We start from the raw sequence: 21,035 nt of genomic DNA, 5'->3' as shown, positions 1-21,035 counted from the left end.
CCTGGCTAAGATAATGGCAAAGCCCAGAATCTCCAGGCGGGCTGTGTGCTGCAGCAGAGCGGCTGTGCCCTCCTGCGGCCGGCTGTGCTGTACCTTCAAGAGAGCAGATGCGGAAGGAGGACCAGGCAGCCCCACGGTTCCAGCCTCAGCCCCTCGCCGTTCGCTGACGCTAGACAAGGAGGAGGTGCTGGAGGGGCCCTGTAGGGCCTCATCTCTGGTCTGTGGCACGGTTCACACTGAGAGGCAGGGAATAAAAAGGGCGGGCGCTGGGCTCCGGGTCCGACAGGGTGTGAATCCAGCTCCGCCACTCCCTAGCTGGGAGCCCTTCCTCAGGCGGCTCTGCAGCTCCGAACCTCAACTTCCTCATCTGCAAAACGGGGCCGTGGTGTTGACCCGGCAGGGTCTTTGGAGGATAGGACCAGATCCTGGGAGTAAAGTGCTGGCGTGCGCTAAAGCTAACAGAGGCTGTGAGGTGAGACTTGGGGGCCCTGGGCATGATCTTTATTTGAAAACAGTTCCTGAGATAGAAAAGCAAAAAACATTTAAGAAGTACAAATCCCAGGGTAATTAAGCAGAACTACTCTACTGGACTCCTTAGAATTCTTAGCGTTTGTTTAGGCGGTTTCCTCAAAGACAAGACAGCCCGATAATCCCCATCCCTGCCGGGTCCCCAGAAGGACGGAAAGGCCGAGCTCCGAGGTCCCTGGGCACCTGCTCCGGGCGCGTTGGCCAGACGTCCACGGCACTGTAGAAGACCTCCCAGCTGTGGGGCTGTGGGGTCGAGCTGCCCAAAGCAAGGACCCTGGCTCCACACTGAGTTTTATAAAAAGCAGATTTATGAGGAAGAGTGTGAGCGTTGGGGGTGGGACAGGAGTCCTGCTCTCATCGGGGAGAGGGGTTTACCGGGCGGCGGCTGCTCTGAGCGAGCTGTAACGTCCCCGACGCCGGGACGGCCGGAGCCCCTGTCAGCCGGGCTGTGTGTGCCCTGTTCCCTTGAAGAGCAGCTTTCCCGCGAGCAGGGCTCCAGGTGGAGCTGTGCCCCCCGTTGAAAAGAGCAGGTGAGCGGGAAGGGGGAAAGAGCGTGATGCAAGACAGTGGCCGGTGTGGAACCAGGTCCTGGTTTGGCCTGTGAGCATGCGTTGTTCTAAGGACGTTACAAAGCAAACCTCAGCATCGGCCGGCGGTGGGGGGCACGATGATGGGGGGGACAGCGACAGTGGCTGCTGTGAAGTCACACGCTTACTCTGAGCTGGGCCCTCACAGCAGCCTGGCGAGGCCGGGGTGTTATGACCCTGCAACAGGTGAGGACCCTGCCCAGTCAAGTTAGGGGACCTGCCCGAGGTCATACCTTAGGGACACGGCAGTCAGGATTCCAGCCCAGGTCGCTAGCTGTGACATGATGAGGCTGGTAAGGAAAGAAACCAGGGAGAGGAACAGACAGAAATAGGCAGGCGCTGAAGGCCTCTTTGAGGAAGCCACGTGTGAGCTGAAATGGAACGAGGAGGGAGAGCAACTGTGAGGCCAGGTGGGGTGTGTGTAAAGGCCCCGAGGTGGGAATGGACCAGACTCCCGGGAAACGCAGAATGAAGGGCAGGATGGTGGGCACAGTGATCCCAGGATGAGGGGAGCTTGGCAGGGGCCAGACCATGAGGCTGGTGGAATGTGGGCGGGAGTTTGGATTTCATGCGGGGAGCAGCCATGGGAAGCTGAGTAAGCAGAGGCGGGGAAATGATGCTGGAGGGGCAGGGCGGGGGACGTCTAGGGAAACCAGATGCTTCAGGGGCTGGGCCTCAAACTAATCGTGCAGTGGAGCCTGGAGTCTACGTGCCTCACCCCACCCAAAGGCCTGGGTGGCCAGATCTGGATTTATAGGTGAAGCCAGGAATCTAGATGTAACCAGAATACAGGTTTGGGGGACTAGCCCCAATCTACATTAACTGACGTATTGGTTAAAGAAGAGTCCCTTTTCTCATTAGGACTTTTGTGTCAGTCTCCTAATTTTTAAATCTGGGCAATGAATCAATCTGAAAAACAGGAGACAACTTCTTGGATACCCGCTGAAGGACCAGCGGCAGCATTTCCAGGGCTCCCGAAGGCTCTGTGGAAGGTCCCAAGAGGACAGGACAAGTGCGCAGGACGTTGGCCAGCCGCTCGGTCGTGCCTGTGGGTGGGGACGGGCCTGGGTGCCTGGCCACGCGGCTCCCTCCTGAGCCTCTGTTGGTTGTCAGGACAGTTGCTCATCGTGATTGCGTGCTACCTTCAGTGACGATTGTTAGAGCTCAGAAGAGCACGTTCACGGTGCTGAGACCCAGCTTGTTTTGTACCTAAGTGGCCTCTGTTCCCCAGATCAGATTCCTCATGTCACCTGACTCTTCCTAATGCCTGTCAGCCCCTTGGAGCCTCCCCTGAGCTGGGTTTGATTAGAGGGGACCAGACACGTGAGCAGGGTCTGCTCCAGGCTCCCGGCCGAGAAACAAGGCCACGGGGCTCAGACCTTCTGAGCGGCCCCACCTCCCAGGCGATGACACAAACCCTGGCGGGAGGCGTGTGGATCTGGCCAGGCTGGGGTTGTGGGTTTTAGGTTCTCAGCCGTTCTCACCTCCACTGGTCACATGGCCTCTGCAGTTACTCCTGCCTCTCTGGGTCTCCTTGTCTATAAATTGGGACCAGCAATCCCTCCCAGGCAAGTGAGGGCTCCGTTAGGGGAAATGCTTTGAAGGGGTCAAGTGCGGTGCCCGCCCTAGGAGTGGCAACTCACATAGACAGCTTCTTTAGGCCTTTAGAACTCATGCTTGATTTGGGGACACAGGCTGTTCCTCTCTCCCAGCTCTGGGTGGGAGGGGACCCACAGCTGTTGAGAGCTGTGGCCTGTCTCTGCTCAGCACTTCACTGAGCTGGTTCTGGCTCCATCACAGCCCACACTCACTTCCCACTCAGCCTCTGGTCCAGCAAGCCGTTAAGTCCCTCTTCCACCCCACAGCCTGGGGGAAGCCGGGCCAGGCCACTCCCAGCCTCCGCCTCTCCATTGTAATCATGCTCCCAGGGGGCCTCCCGGGTCCCAGAGTACCCAGAGTAGACGGGCCACCAAGCAGCTAGCACGTTCGAGCTCCCTCCCTCTCCCGTGCCTGCTCTTTTTTTAAAAAGACTTATGTCGTATCTATGCTCCAAGAAGGTGTTGACTCCTGGATGAACTTTTCCCTTTCCTTCCAGTGACGAATCCTTTCTTTCAGTCTGAGCAAACTTGATTTAGGGAGACGAAGGAGCTCCAACAGCTCTGACGAGCTGTGCGATGGCAGGTCACTCTTCCATTCGTTCATGTGCCAGGTGCTGGCTGGTCCCCAGGATCCCCGTGTGGGCAAAAGCAGGCATGATCCCTGTGAAGCTTTGCATCCAGAAAGGGGATGAAATGCTAAATAAGGACCCTAGGAGTTACCTTGTGATAGTGAGCTGAGAAAACCACTCTGGAGGGAGGGACCTAGGGGCTCCAGTGTGGCCGTCTGAACAGCAGAGACAGTAATGAGAATGGTCTCCTGGCCGGCCTGGTGGAGGATTGCTCTCTCCCTGGCACTGATCCTGGGCCACCACTGTTGCCGATGGTAGTGGGTTTGAGACACGTGTGCCCTCTCCCCGACGCAGGAAGCTGTCCTGCACGGCCGGGCTCTGAAGCCTCACCAGGTGCCTGCAGTGGTCCAATCTGTGGTGGTGGTGGAAGGCCCCAGAGTGAGAGGAAGTGTCACATCGTCCCCACAGCTGTAGGCAGCAGGACAGGCTGGCAGGGGCACTTAAGGGGCTGTACCTGTCAAAGTTCATCCCCGAGGGCCCTTTGGCACAGAGGGGACCTGTCATCTCTGTGTTATGCCGTGACTAGGAGCACAGGTTCCAGGGCCCCACAGCCTAGGCTGGAATCCCAGCTCCAGCACCTGTCATCTGTGTGACCTTGAGCAAGTCACTTAACCTCTCTGTGCCTGGTCTGTACAATGGGGATAGTCAAAGTCCCTACTTCATAGAGTTAAAAAGATACTGAAAAGAAAGTCTCAATAGATGTGGGCTCTTATTATCGTTATTTATCACAGATGAGGAAACAGGCCCCGAGAGGGCAGGGCCTCACCCCCTCTGGGCCAGTTTCCCGAGCCAGCAGCAGAGTCGGGGCCTGGGTGCACGCTGAGCAAGGCTCTGCTGCGTGCTGGCTGCTGGCTGAAGCCTGAGCGTCAGCCGAGGGTGAAGAGGCGATCAGGAGTCAGGCCTCCTCCTCAAGGAACTCCCTTCCGAGGGGTGAGCCGGCGGCCCTCGCACCTGGCTTTGTCTGTGCTCAGGGCAGGACATGCCCATCAAGACAGCCGTGCATCCAGCACTAGCTCGCTCGCTGCTTGACCCGCCCAGGGCTGCAGAGGTCAGACCAGCCCCTGCCCCCCAGAAGCGTCCAGCCCCGTCCTCCCTGTGAAGGTCTGAGCAGCGCGCCAGGCCCCTGCTAGGCACGGGCAGTCGGGAACCCAGACATAAAGAGGACATCGGGCCTCTGTCTGCCCCTGCTGCTCCCCGGGCCACCCTGTCTACTGACTGGTGCCCCACTCAGCCCTGGTGAGAGCGCCCAGTCACTGCACAGCCTGTCCTGAGCCGGCCCAGGAATCACTGTCAGGCTCTGCCTCGTCTGTGCTCAGAGGACTGCCTGTCTCCCACCCCCCACCGTTGCTGGCCACTGAAGGCAGTTTTCTACCTGCCGCCTGCGTCCCTGCAGCCTGGGAGCTCCCTGTGGGCGGGGACCGTGTTCCCCACCCCTCTGTGTCCTGTGCTGCCGTGGGGCCCATGGCAAAGGCCTGAGGGAGGAAGGAGAGTGACGCTCGGTTCTGGGCGGCTCCCTGGGCCCGGACGCTCCACATCCTCGGGTCGTGCAGATAGGTTCCTGGTCAGCACGTGCTGGTGGACGCTGTGGTCTGCCCAGGCTCTGGACCCAGTGGTAGGGGCCCAGAGGCTCTGAGAGGCCATTGCACAGTTGACTGCACGCCGGAGCCCTGCCATGCTGCCTCCTTTCCCACGTTGGAGGCACTGGAACTGGCCACGGGGCAGCTGAGCACCCGTGTCCCTGCAAGGCTGAGGCCCGTGCAGAGCGGACGCCAGGCTGGCATTCTCTCAGCAGGGGCGTCACGGGTTTACCTGAGTGCGTTTCATGTTCTGTTTAATATCCTTCTGAGCCTGTATAAATGCACATATAAACATGGGTAGGAAACGGCACTGCCCGCCCACCACCGGCATTCCTGGTGACACTCAGGGCCGCGTTTTCACAAAGCTTAAGATTTGGCATCAGGGGTAATCGTGGCTCCAGCCAAAATCAGAGGTGGGAGCCAGGAATAGGCAGTCTTGGCTTCTTCTGCATTCGGCGATGACGGTGACGGTGAGAGCCACACGTCCTGGGGGCTTCCTGCATGCCAGTCACTGTGACGAGCACTTGTCACGCACTCGCGTGTTGCATCCTTACAGACTAGGAACCGAGGCACGGAGAGGATAGGAAACTCGCCCAGGGATGCAGCCAGGGGCACGGCAGGACCCCGTGCTCTGACGGGCTGGCCTCTGAGCCTGGGCAGCCTGTGTGGAGGGTTCCGATGAGGCTTGCGGCCGGCCCGGGCAGGGTGAGGCCTGCGAGAAGCAGAGACGTTTCTCCAGCGTGAGCATCCCAGGTACCAAGTGTGCCTCTTCAAGCACCAGGAGTTCAAAAACATTGCGTAGTGGAGGCCTCCTGAGGTGGCCCACCCAATCCCGTCTCTCTTCAGAGGGACAGCCTAAGTTGGCCCGGCCTCTTTTCCCTACAATTCACAATTTTTGCTACAAACTCAGTGACTGAGACGGCCACTCCTCTGAAGGCCAGAGAATGCCTGTTAATGTCTGTCGCCGTGCTGAGTGGCCCAGCTTCTGGGCTGGAGGTAGCTCTTCTGATACTGCCGTTCCGCACCCCTGTCTGTAGGGGGTCTTGATGTGAAGCCAGCAGCCCTGGGTCCACACACAGAGGCGGAGACTGTGTGAGCCTGAGGGCTCCTGGCTTCTCGGGAAGGGCCTTGGGCTCTGCCACAGCTGTTTGCTCACAGGAGCCGTTTTCACCTGTTTCCGAGTTTGCAGGTATACTCTGGGAGCTCTCTGAGAGCTCATCCTTTTGTGTATGAGACGCCTGCGTGAAGTATTTTTAGGATCTGTTCATTTTGTCTGTAAGTTTGTACCCAACTGTAGCTAGACACCAAACAATAGGGTTGGAAGTTTGAAACTTTTTATTTTGAAGTAATTGTAGAGTCCTAAGGAAATGCAAAAATAGTAAGGCAAGATCCCACATACCCTTCCCTCAGTTCCCCCCGACGGTCACATCTCACATCACTAGAGAACAGTATCGAGTCCAGGAAGCTGCGTTAGTACGGTGTGAGAGTCTGGTTCTCGGCCACTTTATTGCACGTGGCTCTGTGTAACCGCCTCGGCAGCCAGGAATTAGCATTTTAATAATAATTGAGTAGCTGATACTCGTCCAGGCACGTTGTGAGCACTTTGCCTGTCTTAACCAGGGGGCTATGTAAGTTAACGTTCAAACCAGTACACTTCTGAGAGTGAAAGGAGGCGCTATTAATTGTGACAGGGCAGCAGGTATACACTGGGACTGTCCCACGCAGACCAAGGCATATTGTCACGCTAAAATTACCTCATTCATAACCCCTGGAGCCCTGCGGGGTAGGTACTATTACTTCCCACGTGCAGATGGCAAATAACAAGGCAGGTCATGCGCCCGGGGTCACGTGGATCCTAGGAGTAGTACCAGGACTGGCACCTAGGCAGTGTGGGTTCAAATCATGACCACCTTCTGTGGCTGCCTCCCAGTGTTTAAAGAGACTACAACTATCCCGTGGTTCACCCCTTCTTTGGTCAGGCATGGAAATTGGGTTCTAAAGAGAAGAGGGACCTCCTCACCCAGTGCGCCGGTCAACCTGGATTGGGGCTGTGATGCTCACGTCTGCGCCCAGGGCGTGGCGTGGCGTGGCGTCACGTACTGGGTGGTCAGTTCGGGCCCTGGGCCACAGTGCTGAGGGGCTCGGCCAGCAGCCTGTTAAGGTCACAGGGAACTTAGTTCTGCCTGAGGGCTGGGAGCCTGGGGGAGGTGGAGAGGGATCGAAGAAGCCCCTGAGGGTGGGTGGCCTCAGAAGGAGCTGAAGAGTGGAGAGCGGGCGGCACGGCCGGGGGCTTTTGGGGGATTGCGCGGCAGTGATGGGAAGGAGAGGGCGAGAAGCTGGCGGGGCCCCCTGGGTCCAGACCTGGGTTGAGAGTAATGGAAGCAGCTGACATTGGAAGACAACTTGGAGCAGGGCTCTGAAGATGGAGAGGCAGAGACCCTAGACAGACGTGCAGTCACAGCCCGCTCTGGGCCTGAGTTCTGGGATGGCGCCTGAGCAGGGAGGGCCCTCAGACACTGGTCACCCTCCAGCACTGTCTCGCTGAGGACGTGATTCTGTGGTAGAGCCTGGTGGGCTGGGTGCCAGCGCTGGTCCTGACCTCAGGTCGTTTCTATAAGTCACGCAGCCTCAATGGAGAGGAAGGGGGACTCGGATATGAGCCCCTTCCCTGTACCTGATACTTTTCTCACGGGGTCACGTGTAGATTCCGGGTCCTGCCGCTCCCGCCTCCGGCGCCCTTACTGTCTTTCCACCCTGTGGTCGTCCAGCTGGGCCCTTCGTGCAGGCCGGCCTGGCCTCTCGCCTCTGGCCGGGGGTTCTCTGCCGTCTAAGGTTCCAACTTTATTCTGGAAGAGTCAGTGCGCCTGCAGCCTTCCTTGCCCATCGGAGAGAGTGGGTCCTAGAGCCTGAAACCAGACCTGGCTGCCAGAAGTGAGAGGGGCAGGAGACCGTGTGTGGCAGGGGTTTGAACTTTGCTGTGACAGTGACGGGGCCCCTGTCAGCCCCAGGGGTGGGCGTATGATCCACATTTGGGGAAGATCGCTACCCACTGTGGGCTGGAAAGGGAGATGAAGCGATTTTCTGGGAGGTGGCCCTGGTGGCCGTCAGGGTCAGGACCTCACCGGGGGCAGTGGGTGGACGGGACGGTGGGTGAGCGGAAGGCGAGCAGCAGGGCAGGCAGCCCTTCCGCAGAGAGGCGCGGCCCCCGCATCACGTGGGTGCGGAGTACTTCAGTGGCGGTTTGAAGGAGGGTCCAGTGGCTCTGGTCCGCGTGGGGCCTTGTTCTTGCTAGAGTCCGGAGCCCTGGAGGGGAGCCTGGGGCGCACAGCGGGACCGGCCAGCCTCTCATGAGGCTGAAGCCCGGGTCCCGCTCAGCCTCTGGCTCGGCGTCCTAACCGCAGGTGCCCGGGGCAGCTCATGCACAGGGCGGGCGCCCACACTCTCTCCTCGCCCACTCGGCCTGGGGCCCGAGCAGGTGGCCGGGATGGTGGGTGTGAGCTCAGGAACCGGGCTTGGTTGGGGAGGCAGGGGCGCGGGAGTTTTCTGAGCTCCCCGCAGGGGGCCATGGGGACAGCCGTGCTCTGCGTTCTGTGCTGCACTTCACCGCCCCCGGGCCAGGCCGGGAAGGGGGCTGGGCTCCCCTGTGGCACTTGCAGAAGAGCCCTCCTTCTAGCCGCACTCAGACCCTGAGTCAGCCTCAGCCGCCCCGGGTCAGCCGCCGCCGGGAGCCTCGCCCTGAGCCCGCCGCCCAAAGCCCACACCGCCGCACGACCAGCTGGGGACCCCTCAGCAGAGGTCCCCGGGCAGTTTTCGGGCACGGGTCCCTGGGGACGGGTCAGGGCAGAGGGCCGGTGGTTCTCAGGGGAGATGGCCGCCCTTGCCGCCCCGTCCCGGCGCTCATCCCGGGCCCTCCCCTCAGACTCCTCCAGGCTGGTCCTTGACCCTCCTCTGGACTTTGCCTCCTGTCGGGCCGCTCCCGCCTCTCCTCCTGTCCCAGCCAGCAGGGGTCCTCGCCCGGCCGGGCCCCACCCTCCGCAGCTCACGGTGCTCTTGCACCGTGACTGCTGTGATGCTCGCAGCTACCCCGGGAAGAACCTCGGGTGAGCACTGGCACCCCAGCGCGGGAGGGAACCCCAGCTGGGCCACAGCACAAGGCGGCCCTCAGGATGGGAGGCCAGCTTTCTGACGCCTAAGGTAGTTTTTCTTCTCCTCTTCCACCCCCATCTCCGCACTCAAATGCCCGTGGACAGAGGCTCGCGGTCCCTCCCGAGCCACCCCAGCCGAACGCCAGCTTAGGGTCCTATCAGCGTGCCTGGCTGGCCGGCTCCCATTGCTTCCCGGGGCGTGACTCCCACGTGATGGGGTGTGGGCCAGGCCTTGACCTAAAAGGCCCCAGCGTGCTTCCTGTAGGGCCAGGGACATCCCCTGCCCTGTGCCAGGGCTTTCTGTCGTCAGCTGTGGGTTCTAGGTTCCCCGTGGGTGTGTGCGGCTGGGAATTTTCTGTTTTAAAAGAGGGGAAACGGTGGCCATGCTGGAGGATACCCCAGCCCAGCCTCAGGGCTGCCCCTCTGGCTGCTCGTCGGGGCAGAGCGTGGGGCAGGTTCTTCCCCCCCGCCCCGGCCTACAGACCAGGTGGGCGGGAGGATAAACAGCTCTCGCATTCAGTGGGCAGATTTGTGGTGCTGCCGGAGGAGGCCTGTCCCGGCCCTTTGCAGCCCAGAACGGCCCTGGAGGCGGGGACGAGAAATCCAGCCCGTTACTTTTTACGCGCCTCCCATCCCATAAACAACTCGTTCGGCTGGTGTGCCCAGCTTCACGCCCTGGCCTCCTGGCCTGGCCTCTGGCCAGCCCCTGCCAGGCAGCCCTGCAGAGACCCCAGTACTTAGTGGCGTTGGCGGTGGGCTTTCCTCCACGCTGCAGGACCTCGGCCTCCTCGTGTGGACGGCGCAGGGGTAGCTGGCCCTGGCCCTGGCTCCCTTCTCGGCTGCAAGTCCTGGGGCCTCAGTTTCTCATCTGTGAAATGGGACAAACATTAGTGTTCCTTATAGAAATTTTTATGAGGACCAAAATGAGAGAATAGGTGTATACTCTGTCCCCTGGCGGAGTGCCCGGACCTGAAAGTGGTAACACTGTCGCCTGTCACTGGGCATCACTGTGTGCCAAGCACTGTGCCCAGACTGTGACGGGAGTGACCAGATGTGCCGTGTAGCTGTGTTACCCCATTCTGCCGGTGAGAAAGCCAAGAGATTTGTCCACAGTGAGTAAGGAGCACAGGCAAGATTTGAACCCACGTCTTACCAACTCCTGAGACCAACGATACTGAATGAACAAATGGATAGAAGGGAGGGAGCAGGACTTGCCCACTGCCCGGAGCCCCTTGCAGCCCCGGGGCCCTGCCTCTCCACCCTCCTCCCGGGGCCAGGCTTCACCCTTCCGCTCAGTTAACTGTTTCCCCGGCCCCCCTGTCCCATCCGCCTTCTGACAGCAGTGGGAGCCACTGTTCCGTGTGACCCTCTGGGCATGTCATTCCCCACTGAGGACCTTCTTGCGCCTCCTTTCCCTGCTGTGCGTGTCTTGAAGCTGCCGCAACGAACCCTTGTCTCTCCCGCACCAGGAGCTCGGCCTTCACCGCCTTCCAAGGCCTTCCAGAGCGCGGCCCCTCGCCCATCCCCCACCTGCCTTCTGTTCTCCCCGTGACCGGGGAGCCCTTTACCAGTCATGGGCCTTGCTGTGTGCTATTTCCTCTGCCTCAAGTGCCATTCCCCATCCCCCTCACTTCTGGAGAACTCTTCGTCATCCTTCAAAGCCTATCTCGCTTCACCTCCTCTTGTGAAGCCGTCTCTGACTTCGAGGCAAGCGTGGCAGCCTCTCTGCACGAGCTGATTCCTCTCCTGGAGCACTGATCCTCCCTACTGCCCCAGACTCGACCCCTTGTCCCCCAGGCCCACACGGTGGCTGACCCAGTGCGTGCCCGAGTATCTGTTTACCGAGTGAAGTGACCGTTCGGCAGTCTGTTCAAGTTAGAATAAATGGTGGGAATCGGCGTAAGTTGCCAAAGGTGGTTGTTCATGCCCTTGATACGATCCCTGGGGAAAGGGAAAGGTGCTCAACATTTATTGAGTTCCTACTGTGTACCAAGTCCTTGGTGCCCCTTAATCCTCAAAGGACCCTGGGAAGTAACAGCTGCCACCCTGTTGTGCAGGGGAGGGAACGGAGATGCAGCCAGGGACAGCGGGCACAGCTGGTTTGGGACGAGCCAGCCCAGAGCCCAGGTGTTGGCGACTCCAAAGCCCAGCACGTGGCGGGCAGTGGAGGTGAGGCACCGGCTGAGGCGCCTGGGAGCTGCTCGTGTCCTTAGGGAGTCTCCTGCTGCCACACCCCCAGCGTTCTTGTAGCTTCTCTTCCAGGGCCCCCCAGAGCTGCTGGGGGTCACTCGCTCAGCCGCCACATTGGCCTTTCCTGCACCTGGGCTACGTTCGTCTGGTCACCTGTCAGGAGAGAGAAACAGACCTGCTCCCTGGTCACAGCCAGGCCATGGCCTGGGGCCTGTGTGAGCTGACTGACCCCCCATGGCTCCCTTTAGGGTCCCTGTGGAGGGAGGGATAAGGTTGCCAGATAAAATACAGGACACCCATTTAAATTTGGATTTCACGTAAATAATGAATGCTTTTTTTGGTGTAAATATGACCCATGCAATACTTGGGATATGCTTCTACTCAGGAAATACTTGTTTATCTGAGATCTGGACTTAACCAGGCATCCTGTGTTTTTATTTGCTGTGTCTGGCAACCCTGGGGAAGGAAGGGGGCACCCCTAGCCTCAGGAGCCCAAGCAGAGTGAAAACCCAGGAGGCAAGTCTCACAGGCCTGTGGTCCCAGCCACCTGGGCCTCAGAGAGGCTTTGATGTGCTCGTGGTGACGCCTAGCGATCAGCCAGGGAACTTCAGGGGACGGGAAGAGGAAGGACGGTTAGCCCTGGGAGGGGATGGAGGGGGCAGGGGTCCAGGGTGAGGGGCGGCTCAGAGGGGACAGGCACTGCAGAGCTGGCCACACGGGGCCGGGGTAGGGGGTGGGCAGGGACCCTGAGCTGGGGCCATCACCTCTTTAGGGCCCTTTAATGACCTCCCTTCTCCACTTCACAGAGGAGGAAACCGAGCGAGTTCCAGGCCACATACCTTAGAAAGGGCTGGAATAGGCATGGGAAGTAGATCTGGTAAAAAGCAGGCCCGCCCCACCTCAGCGATGCCGACCTTCCTGTGGCAGCTGCAGCTCTGCAAACGTTTGTCCACGTGTGTCCGCACGCACTGCTGCGTGGTCCTCACAGCCACCAGGCAGGCTCCCTCCCATCTCACAGACGAGGCTTTCCAGGGGCTCCCAGGGCCAGGACTGGTCAAGGCACCAGAGGTGAGGGGCTGAAGGGAGGCTGGGGTCCGTCCCTGCTCTCCGAGAAGGCCAGCCCTGCCCCTCTGCTCTCATCTGGCTCTCCAGCAGCCAGCCACAGTCTCAGCTGGCCATCCGTCCATCTGTCCACCTGTCCATGTACACAGAATCTGCCCACTCAGTGAGCAGCTGCGGCAGAGGACTTGGGCTTAGCTGAAAATGCCCCTGTGACGTGTGTGCATCCTGGCTGGCTCTGCCGGCGGCCTGCACGCGGGTGGTGCTCAGCAAAGGCGTACAATGAGGGAGGGAGGGAGAGGGTGAGCCCAAAGGCTGGCCGACAGCCCTGAGCCAGCAGTGCCTCGTGAGCCACCTCCTGCTGTGATGGAAGGAACACTGAACTCGGACTTCCCTGGCGGTCCAGTGGCTAAGACTCTGCGCTCCCAATGCAGGGGGCCCGGGTTCGATCCCTGGCCAGGGAACTAGATCCCACGTGCTGCACCTAAGAGTTTGCCTGCCGCAACTAAAGATCCCACGTCCCGCAACTAAGACCCAGTGCAGCCAAACAAATTAAAATAAATTTTAAAAGAAGGAAAACTGAACTTGAGTGTCAAGGCATGGGGAGTCAGGGGAGCCACCGGGAGTCAGGAGGCTCCACGTGGACGCTGTGCTGACTGCTGCATGGCTCAGGGCAAGTCCCGTCCGGTGGGCTGCAGCCTCCTCAGGGGGGAAGGAGAGGCTTCCTCTGGGTGCTCCAGAAAACCAGCCCATTCTGGCTGTTTGCTTGTTTGTAAACTCAAAGCAGGACGGCTTGGTTTCAGAGACGGGCCTCTGTCTGTGCGTGAGCAGGCGCCTCGGGGCCAGCCACGCTGTGGGTGTCGGTGGCACACCTACAATGGGCTCAGCTGTGGTCCAGCCACTGGGAGAGCAGAGCGGGATGAGAGGCACAGACGAGAAGCGGGCTGGTCCTGCAGAAGGAGGGGCCTGGTGTCCGGGAGACCCTACCTAAATATTTGTGGAAGGAAAGCACGTAGGCAGGTGAGCAGATAAACATGGAGGGCGTCGGGGGTCAAATCACACAAGGGCTGGACTGCCGAGGCTGCACCAGCTGGGCAGCAGGTGCTGCGGGGGAGGCAGGGTGCACAGACAAGGGCCAGTCCCCCCGGGGCCCTGGCAGGGGGCCTCCAGCCTGAAGGCAGGGGTGGAGGTGGTGGGACGGCCCAAGGGTCTGTGTGCGGGGAGTGGGCAGTGGGGAGCAGCGAGGAAAGGATCGGGCTGATGAAAACAACGAGGCGCTGGAGGAAGAGCAGAGCAGAGTCCCCTCGAGGGCCAGTGAGGCAGCCAAGTGAGCACAGGGCTGCTGGGGTGTGAAGTGAGCGCTTGGCCGGGGGTCGGGTCCCCGCGCCACCGCACAAGGTGGGGGAGCCTCTCTGAGCCTCACATCGTCACCTGTCTGGTGAGCCTGCTGGCGGTACCTGGCACTCAGCATCGTGGAGATAGTCCATCAGGGAAGCTGGCAAAGAGCCTGGCATGGGGTCTGGCATTGAGGCGCTCCGGGCGAGTGGAAGCCCACAGACTTACTCCTGTTTCCCAGGTGGGGCCACCCCTAGGGATGCAGCCTGGGGTGGGCTGGGCTCATGGTCAGCTGCGGGTCTAGTCTGGGGCAGCCGGCTGCTGGCGCCCCGGCCGGGCCTGGAATTGGCCGGGAGGATGTAATTTCAGGGGCACAGGGTGGGAGACAGAGCCCTGCATTCTGCTAAGCCCAGGCCCCGTAATGAGAGGCTCTCCCAGCACCATCCAGGCACAGATGCTGTTGGAGTGTAATTAGGGGATCGAGGTGGAGCCGGACCGGCGGGCGGGCGGGCAGGCAGCACAGGCTTGGGGCCAGCACTGCACTGCAGGCAGCAGCCGGGCCTGGGCCTGCAGACAGACACGTCCTGTTGCCCGGGTACTGGCCGCTGTTCTGATGCAGAGTCCAAAGCCCAGAGTGGCTGAGCCCAGGCGCCTCGCCAGTGTAGCCAGGTTTAGCGAACATCTCTCAGGCCTGAAATGGGCACTGTGCGGTGGCCGGGGGGTGGGGGGAGGGCAAAGGGTTGACTCAGGCTTGGGCCCTGCCTCTCAAGGACCCCCCCCAGTCTGGTGGGGGGAGCCCAGCAAACCCAGAAGTTACAGTTCGTGTGGCGGGTGTTATGAGAGAGGGGAGTCCAGAGGGCTGTGGAAGCCCAGGCCCCTAATCCAGCCGAGGGACTTGAGGGGAGGGTGGAATCAAGGAGGGCTTCCTGGGAGAGGTGACACCCAAGCAGAACCTCAAATTGCTGGCCAACAGCCAAGTGTCCCTGTTCCCTGGAGCCGTGGCAGGCAGAGCATGGGGAGGACCTAGAGTGCTATACTGAGAACTCTCAGCCTAACCCTGGGCCCCAGCTGGGGTGGGAGCATTGACGGGTTTTTAGCAACGGGAAGATACAGTCAGGTTTATGCTCTATAAAGTTCCTTCTGTAGCTGGAGAAGGGCAGGTCTTCAAGTCAGACAGAACAGGGTTCAAGTTTCAGCTCTACCACATCCTACCCAAGTGACCAAGGGCAAATTGCTCAGTCTCTCTGAATGGTTCTGTAAAATGATGACAGAACTACTTAACCTTGCAGAGTGAGATGGTAAGGGCCCGTGTTCTCACGTCTGCCTCTGTGCGGCGTGAAAAATCAGGCATCCTGGAGAAGTTGGCATTTGATATGGGCTTGGAGAGACAGAATGTGGAAAAGTCGACGTAGCCAGGGAGGGCAGGGGCTGGGTCGTTTCCGTGCTTCACACCCTGGGGAAAGGTAAGGAAGAGAAGGGGACAGCTGGGGTTTCCCTGCCCCTCCCCTGGCCGTGAATGCTCCATTGCCTCCTAGAAGGCCACGGGGAACGCAGGTTTTGAAGTGAAACACGGTATGCCTGTCTCGTCCGTGTCCCTTGGGCAAGTTACCAAGCCTTTCTTGGGTCCTACTCTCCTCAGTCGCACAGTGGGGATAATAGCATCTACTCTGAAAAATGGTCCTGAGACTTAAAGGTGGTTATTCACGTAAAGTGCTTAGGGCACAGAAGGCGCTCCACAGTGGTAGCTGCGGTGGGTCGTCATCCGTCTGCAGCGAGTTTCAGTTTCCTGTTTTGCAGCCCAGAGCTGCCCCCATTCTGTCTTGCTTCAGGGCTGCCCCTAGATCCAGCCCCCTCACCTCAGTTATTAACCTGTCGGTGCTTCAGTGTTCCCATCCGTTAAGTGGGCCAGTACGGACAGAAGCGCCCTGCTGAGGTGGTGGGGAGAATTCGTGAGATAACATGTAAAGCGCGTGGCTCAGCCTGGCACACAGGCGGCTCTGGGCGGACGGGCACAGCTGTTGTCCTCGTCACCTCTCCCACGGTCCCATCCTTGCTGCCGCCCCTGCCTTTCCCCCCGCGGCAGGACCTTGCTAGCGTTCCCTTCAGCACCCCCATTCGAAGCATGTGGGGGCCCACATTTGTTTCTCCCTGCCTGGCTGGGCCAGCTTGCCGAGTCTGGGCTGGGGAAGGCAGCAGCCTCTTCCTGGCATCCCCCACCCCCAAGGCTCCAGCCTCTTCCTGGGCTCCGTAATTTTCTGCTGATGAGGTGGAAGGGGAGGAAAATCCCTTCCTCCCGAGTTGGGGGAGGACGTAACAAGGTGATTGTTCTCTTCTCCCCGCTCTGCCGTTCCCAGCTTGCCTTCCCTTCCTGCGTGTTTAAGGGACAGGGATGCGGAAAATGATGTTATTGATGAAGTCGCCATAGCAACGACCCCTGAGAGGCACACATTCCAGCTTTGTTATTCTGGGCCAGGGGCTACGAGAGAGGCTGCCCCTAAGTACAAACAGATCGGCCCCCAGCCCCACTGCCCTGCTTTAGATGCATCCGTGAGCTTTGCTCTACAGAAGGCGCGATGAACGCACTGGTTTGGGGCAGGCAGAGTCCGCCGTCGTTTATCTCTGTGCACACTCCTGTAGAGCCTCAAAAAATGATAGGAGGCCTTTGGGAAAATAGGCCCTGGTGGGAAAGGGCTGCGGGGGCCTGTCACCGGGCCTAGAGAGTGCAAGAACCTGGGGAGGGGCCCGTCAGAAGGAAGCTCGGGGCGCTTGGGAGAGGAAGGTGCAGCCCGGAGTTCTTGTGCACGGTGTGGCCCTGGCACGTCTTTCCCCAACCCTGATCCAGCCTCACGGTCATACCCACTTTCCAGGCTTACGGTGAGGGTTACATTAAATGAAAGTACAGTCAGAGCCCGAGTCCCTACATCACGGCTTCTGGAAAACTGAGAGAAAGGGACTCTGACGTGTGTCCCAGATCCAGCCTTTGTCCCTGTCCGCACACACGCTGCCGCCCCTCCAGGCTGCTCCGTCCCTTTCAGGGTGATAACAGCAGCCTCCCACCTGCTTCTGGCCCGCACTCTTGCCCCAGCAGGTTGCCTCCATACAGCATCCAGAGATCTTTCTAACACAAAGTGCATCGCTGCCCAGTTGACAACCTTTCAGTGGCTCCCCCTGCCCAGGATGAAGTCCCTCGGGTCCTTACCTGCACCCTTAGCCAGGCTCACTGGCCCAGAGGAGGGGCCTGCACCTTGAGTGAGTGCCTGGGAGGCAGGTCCGACAACTATTCACTTTTCACAGGTGAAAACTAAGGCTCAGAGAGGTGCAGGGATTGCCCAAGGTCATGCAGCGAGCGTCAGAGTCTGAATGTGGACCTGGCGACGTGTCAGCAAAGCTTCTGTGTCCTCATTGCTCCCCGCCCCACCCTGGGCACCGAGGAGACACTCGGTCCGAGCTTGCAGAACGTAATTGGATTTGGATGGATTGGATCAAATTAGATTCGACCTGGCGGGCAGCCTGGCCTGACTGGCACCAGGCCCCTGAAGACCAGGATTTCTGGGAACAACTCTGAAATTATCTCTCTCTTCCCCTCGAGGAGGGGAGGTGAACAGGGCTTTCTGCTGGACTCAGCACTGCATGGTATCACGATGGGGAGTGAGGCTGAGGGAGTGGCTGCGCCTGGCCCCGAGGCAGCTGTCTTGTGGTCCAGCTCCCAAGAGTAGACACGGTACAAAGCAGGGGCCCACAGGAGGACAGAGGGAGACAGGGCCCTTCGGTCCCGCAGGCTCGCAGAAGCCTGCTCTGTGCCCAGTTCTGGGCTCCGCCCTTGTTCTGGAGAAGCCCGTGGAGACAGTGTGCCAGCCAGAGCTGGCGGGAACGGGCCGGGCTGCCTCAGAGGAGCTGGCATGGGGCTGCAGCCGGGCGGGGGACCTGCAGTCCCTTCCAGTGTGGAGCCCAGGACCATTCTCCTGCAGCAGAAGTGCTTGGCAACACGCACCTTGCATGCCCCCGCCCCGGGGTTCACCTTTCACATCCAAACTTCCACTTGGCCCCATGGCCCTCAGCAGTAGCCCTCCCAGTACTACCCCTGTTAGCTCGCAGTGCTCAGGACCGCCTTCCTGGGCGGACAAGAAGGGAGAGCCGTCCGCTCTACCCCTGAGGCTCTGAGGCACAGAGGAAGCCACGCCAGGCTCCACGTGTTCCCTGCCCCGCCCTGCGCCTCCACAGTGCCTCTGCCACCGTGGCTTCATCTGTAAGGTGAGGGGCTGAAGTGGGCCACCCTGGGGTCTCTAAGCCTGTAACCCAGAGCCTCCCAGAGGGGCTGGGGCAGAGCTCCCCAGGATACTGTGTTAAGTGAGGGGGAGGGGGCTATCCACGAGTGCCTGCAGGACTTCTCAGAGCCTTTAACGTGCGTTGTGAATTCCCTACCTCAGGCGACCTGGGATGCTGTGTTTCACAGAACACACAGCAGAGAATGCCACAATAGTGCTTTCCAAATTCTCTATGCCTCTCGCCTTGTCCCCTAAATAATAGGCAATGGGTTTAATCTGCTCTGAGCTAAGAAAGGCTTCATTTCTCTCTCCTCTTCCTCCCTCCCTCTTTCTCTCTTCTTCCTCCCTTCTCTCTCTTTCTCGCCCCCATTCTTCTTTGCTTTCTTTCAGTTACTGTTTGCTGACCCCTAACTCGGGGCAGGCCCCGTGCTGGGTACTTGGGATACAGGAAAGAGTAAAGGTCAGGTCTCCCCTCAAATTACCCACGGTTGGCAGGAGAGCGCAACTTAGCAGCTACACGCATTTTACACAAGGCAGGATGAAGCAGCAGCAGTGTAGAAAAGCTCTAGGAACAGCCCTCCTTCCTTAGGAACCCGCTCTGTGCCACACACGTTGCACGGTCTTCTCATTTGAGCCTCACGGCAACCCTCGGAGGTACACGTTCTGACAGCCCATTTGTCAGCTGAGAAAAGGGAAGAAGGTATCTGACCAGAGGGTCAGGTACGAGCAGGGGAGCCCTGGCCCCGGCCCCTCCTGCACGAGGCTCAGCCTTCCTCGGAGCATTTTGATGGTGTGAGCACGTGGCCAGGCTGGCCTGCCGGCCTGGGGGCTGGACTCTCCCTCTGGCGCCTTTGCATCCGCTCCCCAGTAAGATCTCCTGAGCATCTGCCGTGTGCAGCCAGGGTTCTGGGCACGGGACACAGCAGGGACAAGACACGGCCTCTCGGAGCTCGCTGGCTGGTGGGCAGGGCGGCCGCAGGTAGACAGGCACGGGAGAAGCGCAGAGCCGACCCTTAGCGTTGCGCCAGCTGGAAGGAAGAGACAAAGCCAGGACCCTCGGTCTGCGGGACAGAGCTTGAGCCGCGCCCAGAGAGTGAAGGAAGGCATCGGTTAGCCGCCAAGGGGAGCCACTCAGCTCGGTGCTGCCCTGAGGCGTGGGTCTCATAGGCCAGCCCTTTAGCGCTCCCCTTGCTTAGGACGCCGCCAGAGTGACCTTGCTCGTAAGAGCCCGTCACCTTTCACAGAGCAGCTGCAGAGGGCATGGGCCAGGCCCGCCCGAGGCCGCTCTGCTATACGTCCAGCCCAGTGGGAAGGCCGGTGGTGGCTGCAGAGGGAGAGCGGGGACTCAGAGGACAAGCAGGTGAGAGGTCGGGACCCCAGCTGCCGTAAAGCACGGCCGCTCGAGGAACGCCACGCTGTTTGGAAAGGCTAGAGAGGTGACACCAGCAGGAGAGACGAGGCTTCGTGATGGTTCTGCAGGTGAGCTGAGGCTCCGCCCTCGTGCTCAGCGGCAGCCGGGTAAAGGTCAGAGAGGAGCGAGGGGTTCTGTGCTTCGTTGAGGGGCTGCCCGGAGAGCTTCACAGTCTGAATTTGCCTTGAATTTTCATAGGCTCTTAATTCTGAGGACAACAAATAGTAACAGGTACCATTTGTTAGCCCAGCTCTGTGCCGGGTTCCTAGTTCTGTTCACCCCCCAGCAAATGCATGCTGCCTGTCCGTCACCTGAGTCCCACAAGGGTCGCTCAGTGACCCCCAGACCAGGAGAGCCACGGCTGGGAGCCCAGCGGCCTGGGTTCCAGGCCTGCCGTATGATCTGGGACAGCCACCCCTGCCTCGAGGCCCCGTTTTCCCCATTTGGAAGATGGATGGCAAGGAGCCGTCCAGCCCTGACCATCTGTGGTCCTGCCAGCCATGAAGCCGAGCTTCTCATGGCCCGCGGAAGCCAGTGCCGCCCCAGAGTGGAGGGGAAGGTCACGCAGTTCCCGCGTCCACGGCTGGGCAAGGGGCTGAGTCACCCGCACAGAGGAAGCCGTACCCCCGGCCCCTAGCTAGGCCGTTGTGGCCTTCTTTGGGGTGGTTGCTAGGGTCATTTTTAAATATGATGGCAATGTTCTCACAACCACCGTGTCAGGAGCGTCCAGAAGCGCTCGAGCTGAGCAGAAGCGGTCCAGCCGTACGTGAGCCTGGCTGCTGGTGGCTGCCGCTCCCAGCTGGGAGACCCAGACCCAAGGCTGTTCCATTTCCCCTCCCTTTGCTGTGGGGACCCGGAGCATCCCCTCCTGGGCAAGACCTGCCCTGGACGATGAGGTCACTGGGGAGGCCCAGAGCTCAGCCTGAGTCACCTGGAGAGCAGAGGGGAGCCACACAGCTACCCCACAGCGAGGAGAGCATGGGTGTCCAAAAGGCCCTTGACGGGCCTGAGGGCCAAGGAAGGCTTCCCGGGGGAGGGAGGGCCGCAGTGGCACGGGCCTTACAGTGCACACGCCTTTCGGAGCCACAGCAGTAGCTGACTGGCCCCTAGAGCGCCCAGTCTGCAGCAGGCCCAGCCGACAGAGACTCCCGCCCGTACAGGCAAGGGTGACAAGTGCCTGGAGAACCAGGGGCCAGGGCTCCAGACAGTATGGTCGAGAATCACACCCACCCCGCCTTCTCCTCTGCAAGGGCCCCTCCTCTCAGCCAACTCTCCTTGTTTTAGAAAATACCGTTTTTAACCAAAGACGTACTAATGTTGATGTGTAATAAAGTTTAAATTTCCGTTTTTAAATAAACCAATAGAGATAAATTTCCCCATTTAATCTCTAGTAAATATTTATAGCCATAACAGAAACACAAGCTCTTTGGGCTCCAGTTGGACAATTTGACTTGCGTAAGTGAGAAAATCAGGGTGAAGGAATAATGAGAGTAATAAAATCAGGTGAAACCAGAGGTCGGTGCGCTGAGCAAAATGTCTGCTTCATTCATTTTGACTTGTTTCTGTTTTCTTCAACTTCAGACTTTTTTCAGTCTTTATGGTAGCTGCCAGGGTGTTTGTGTTTTCAAACATCTGTCAGTTCTCAGTTGCCCCCCGCCCATGCTTCAAGTGGCCGAGGTCAAGATTGAGCTAGTTAGTCCTCACCTCGAAC

At 59.7% G+C, this 21,035-nt stretch overlaps 1 protein-coding gene across 2 annotated transcripts in view; it reads left to right on the top strand.

Moving 5' to 3' along the window:
• Nucleotides 1-21,035, top strand: part of SCUBE1 (signal peptide, CUB domain and EGF like domain containing 1) — a 126,747-nt gene that overhangs the window by 47,823 nt on the left and 57,889 nt on the right. The window lies entirely within an intron of this gene.

Source organism: Delphinus delphis, chromosome 11 (assembly GCF_949987515.2).
Source record: "Delphinus delphis chromosome 11, mDelDel1.2, whole genome shotgun sequence".
In the NCBI taxonomy this organism is placed as follows: Eukaryota; Metazoa; Chordata; class Mammalia; order Artiodactyla; family Delphinidae; genus Delphinus; species Delphinus delphis.
The sequence above is the reverse complement of the archived record's forward strand: the minus strand, read 5'-3'. Positions and strand labels throughout refer to the sequence as shown.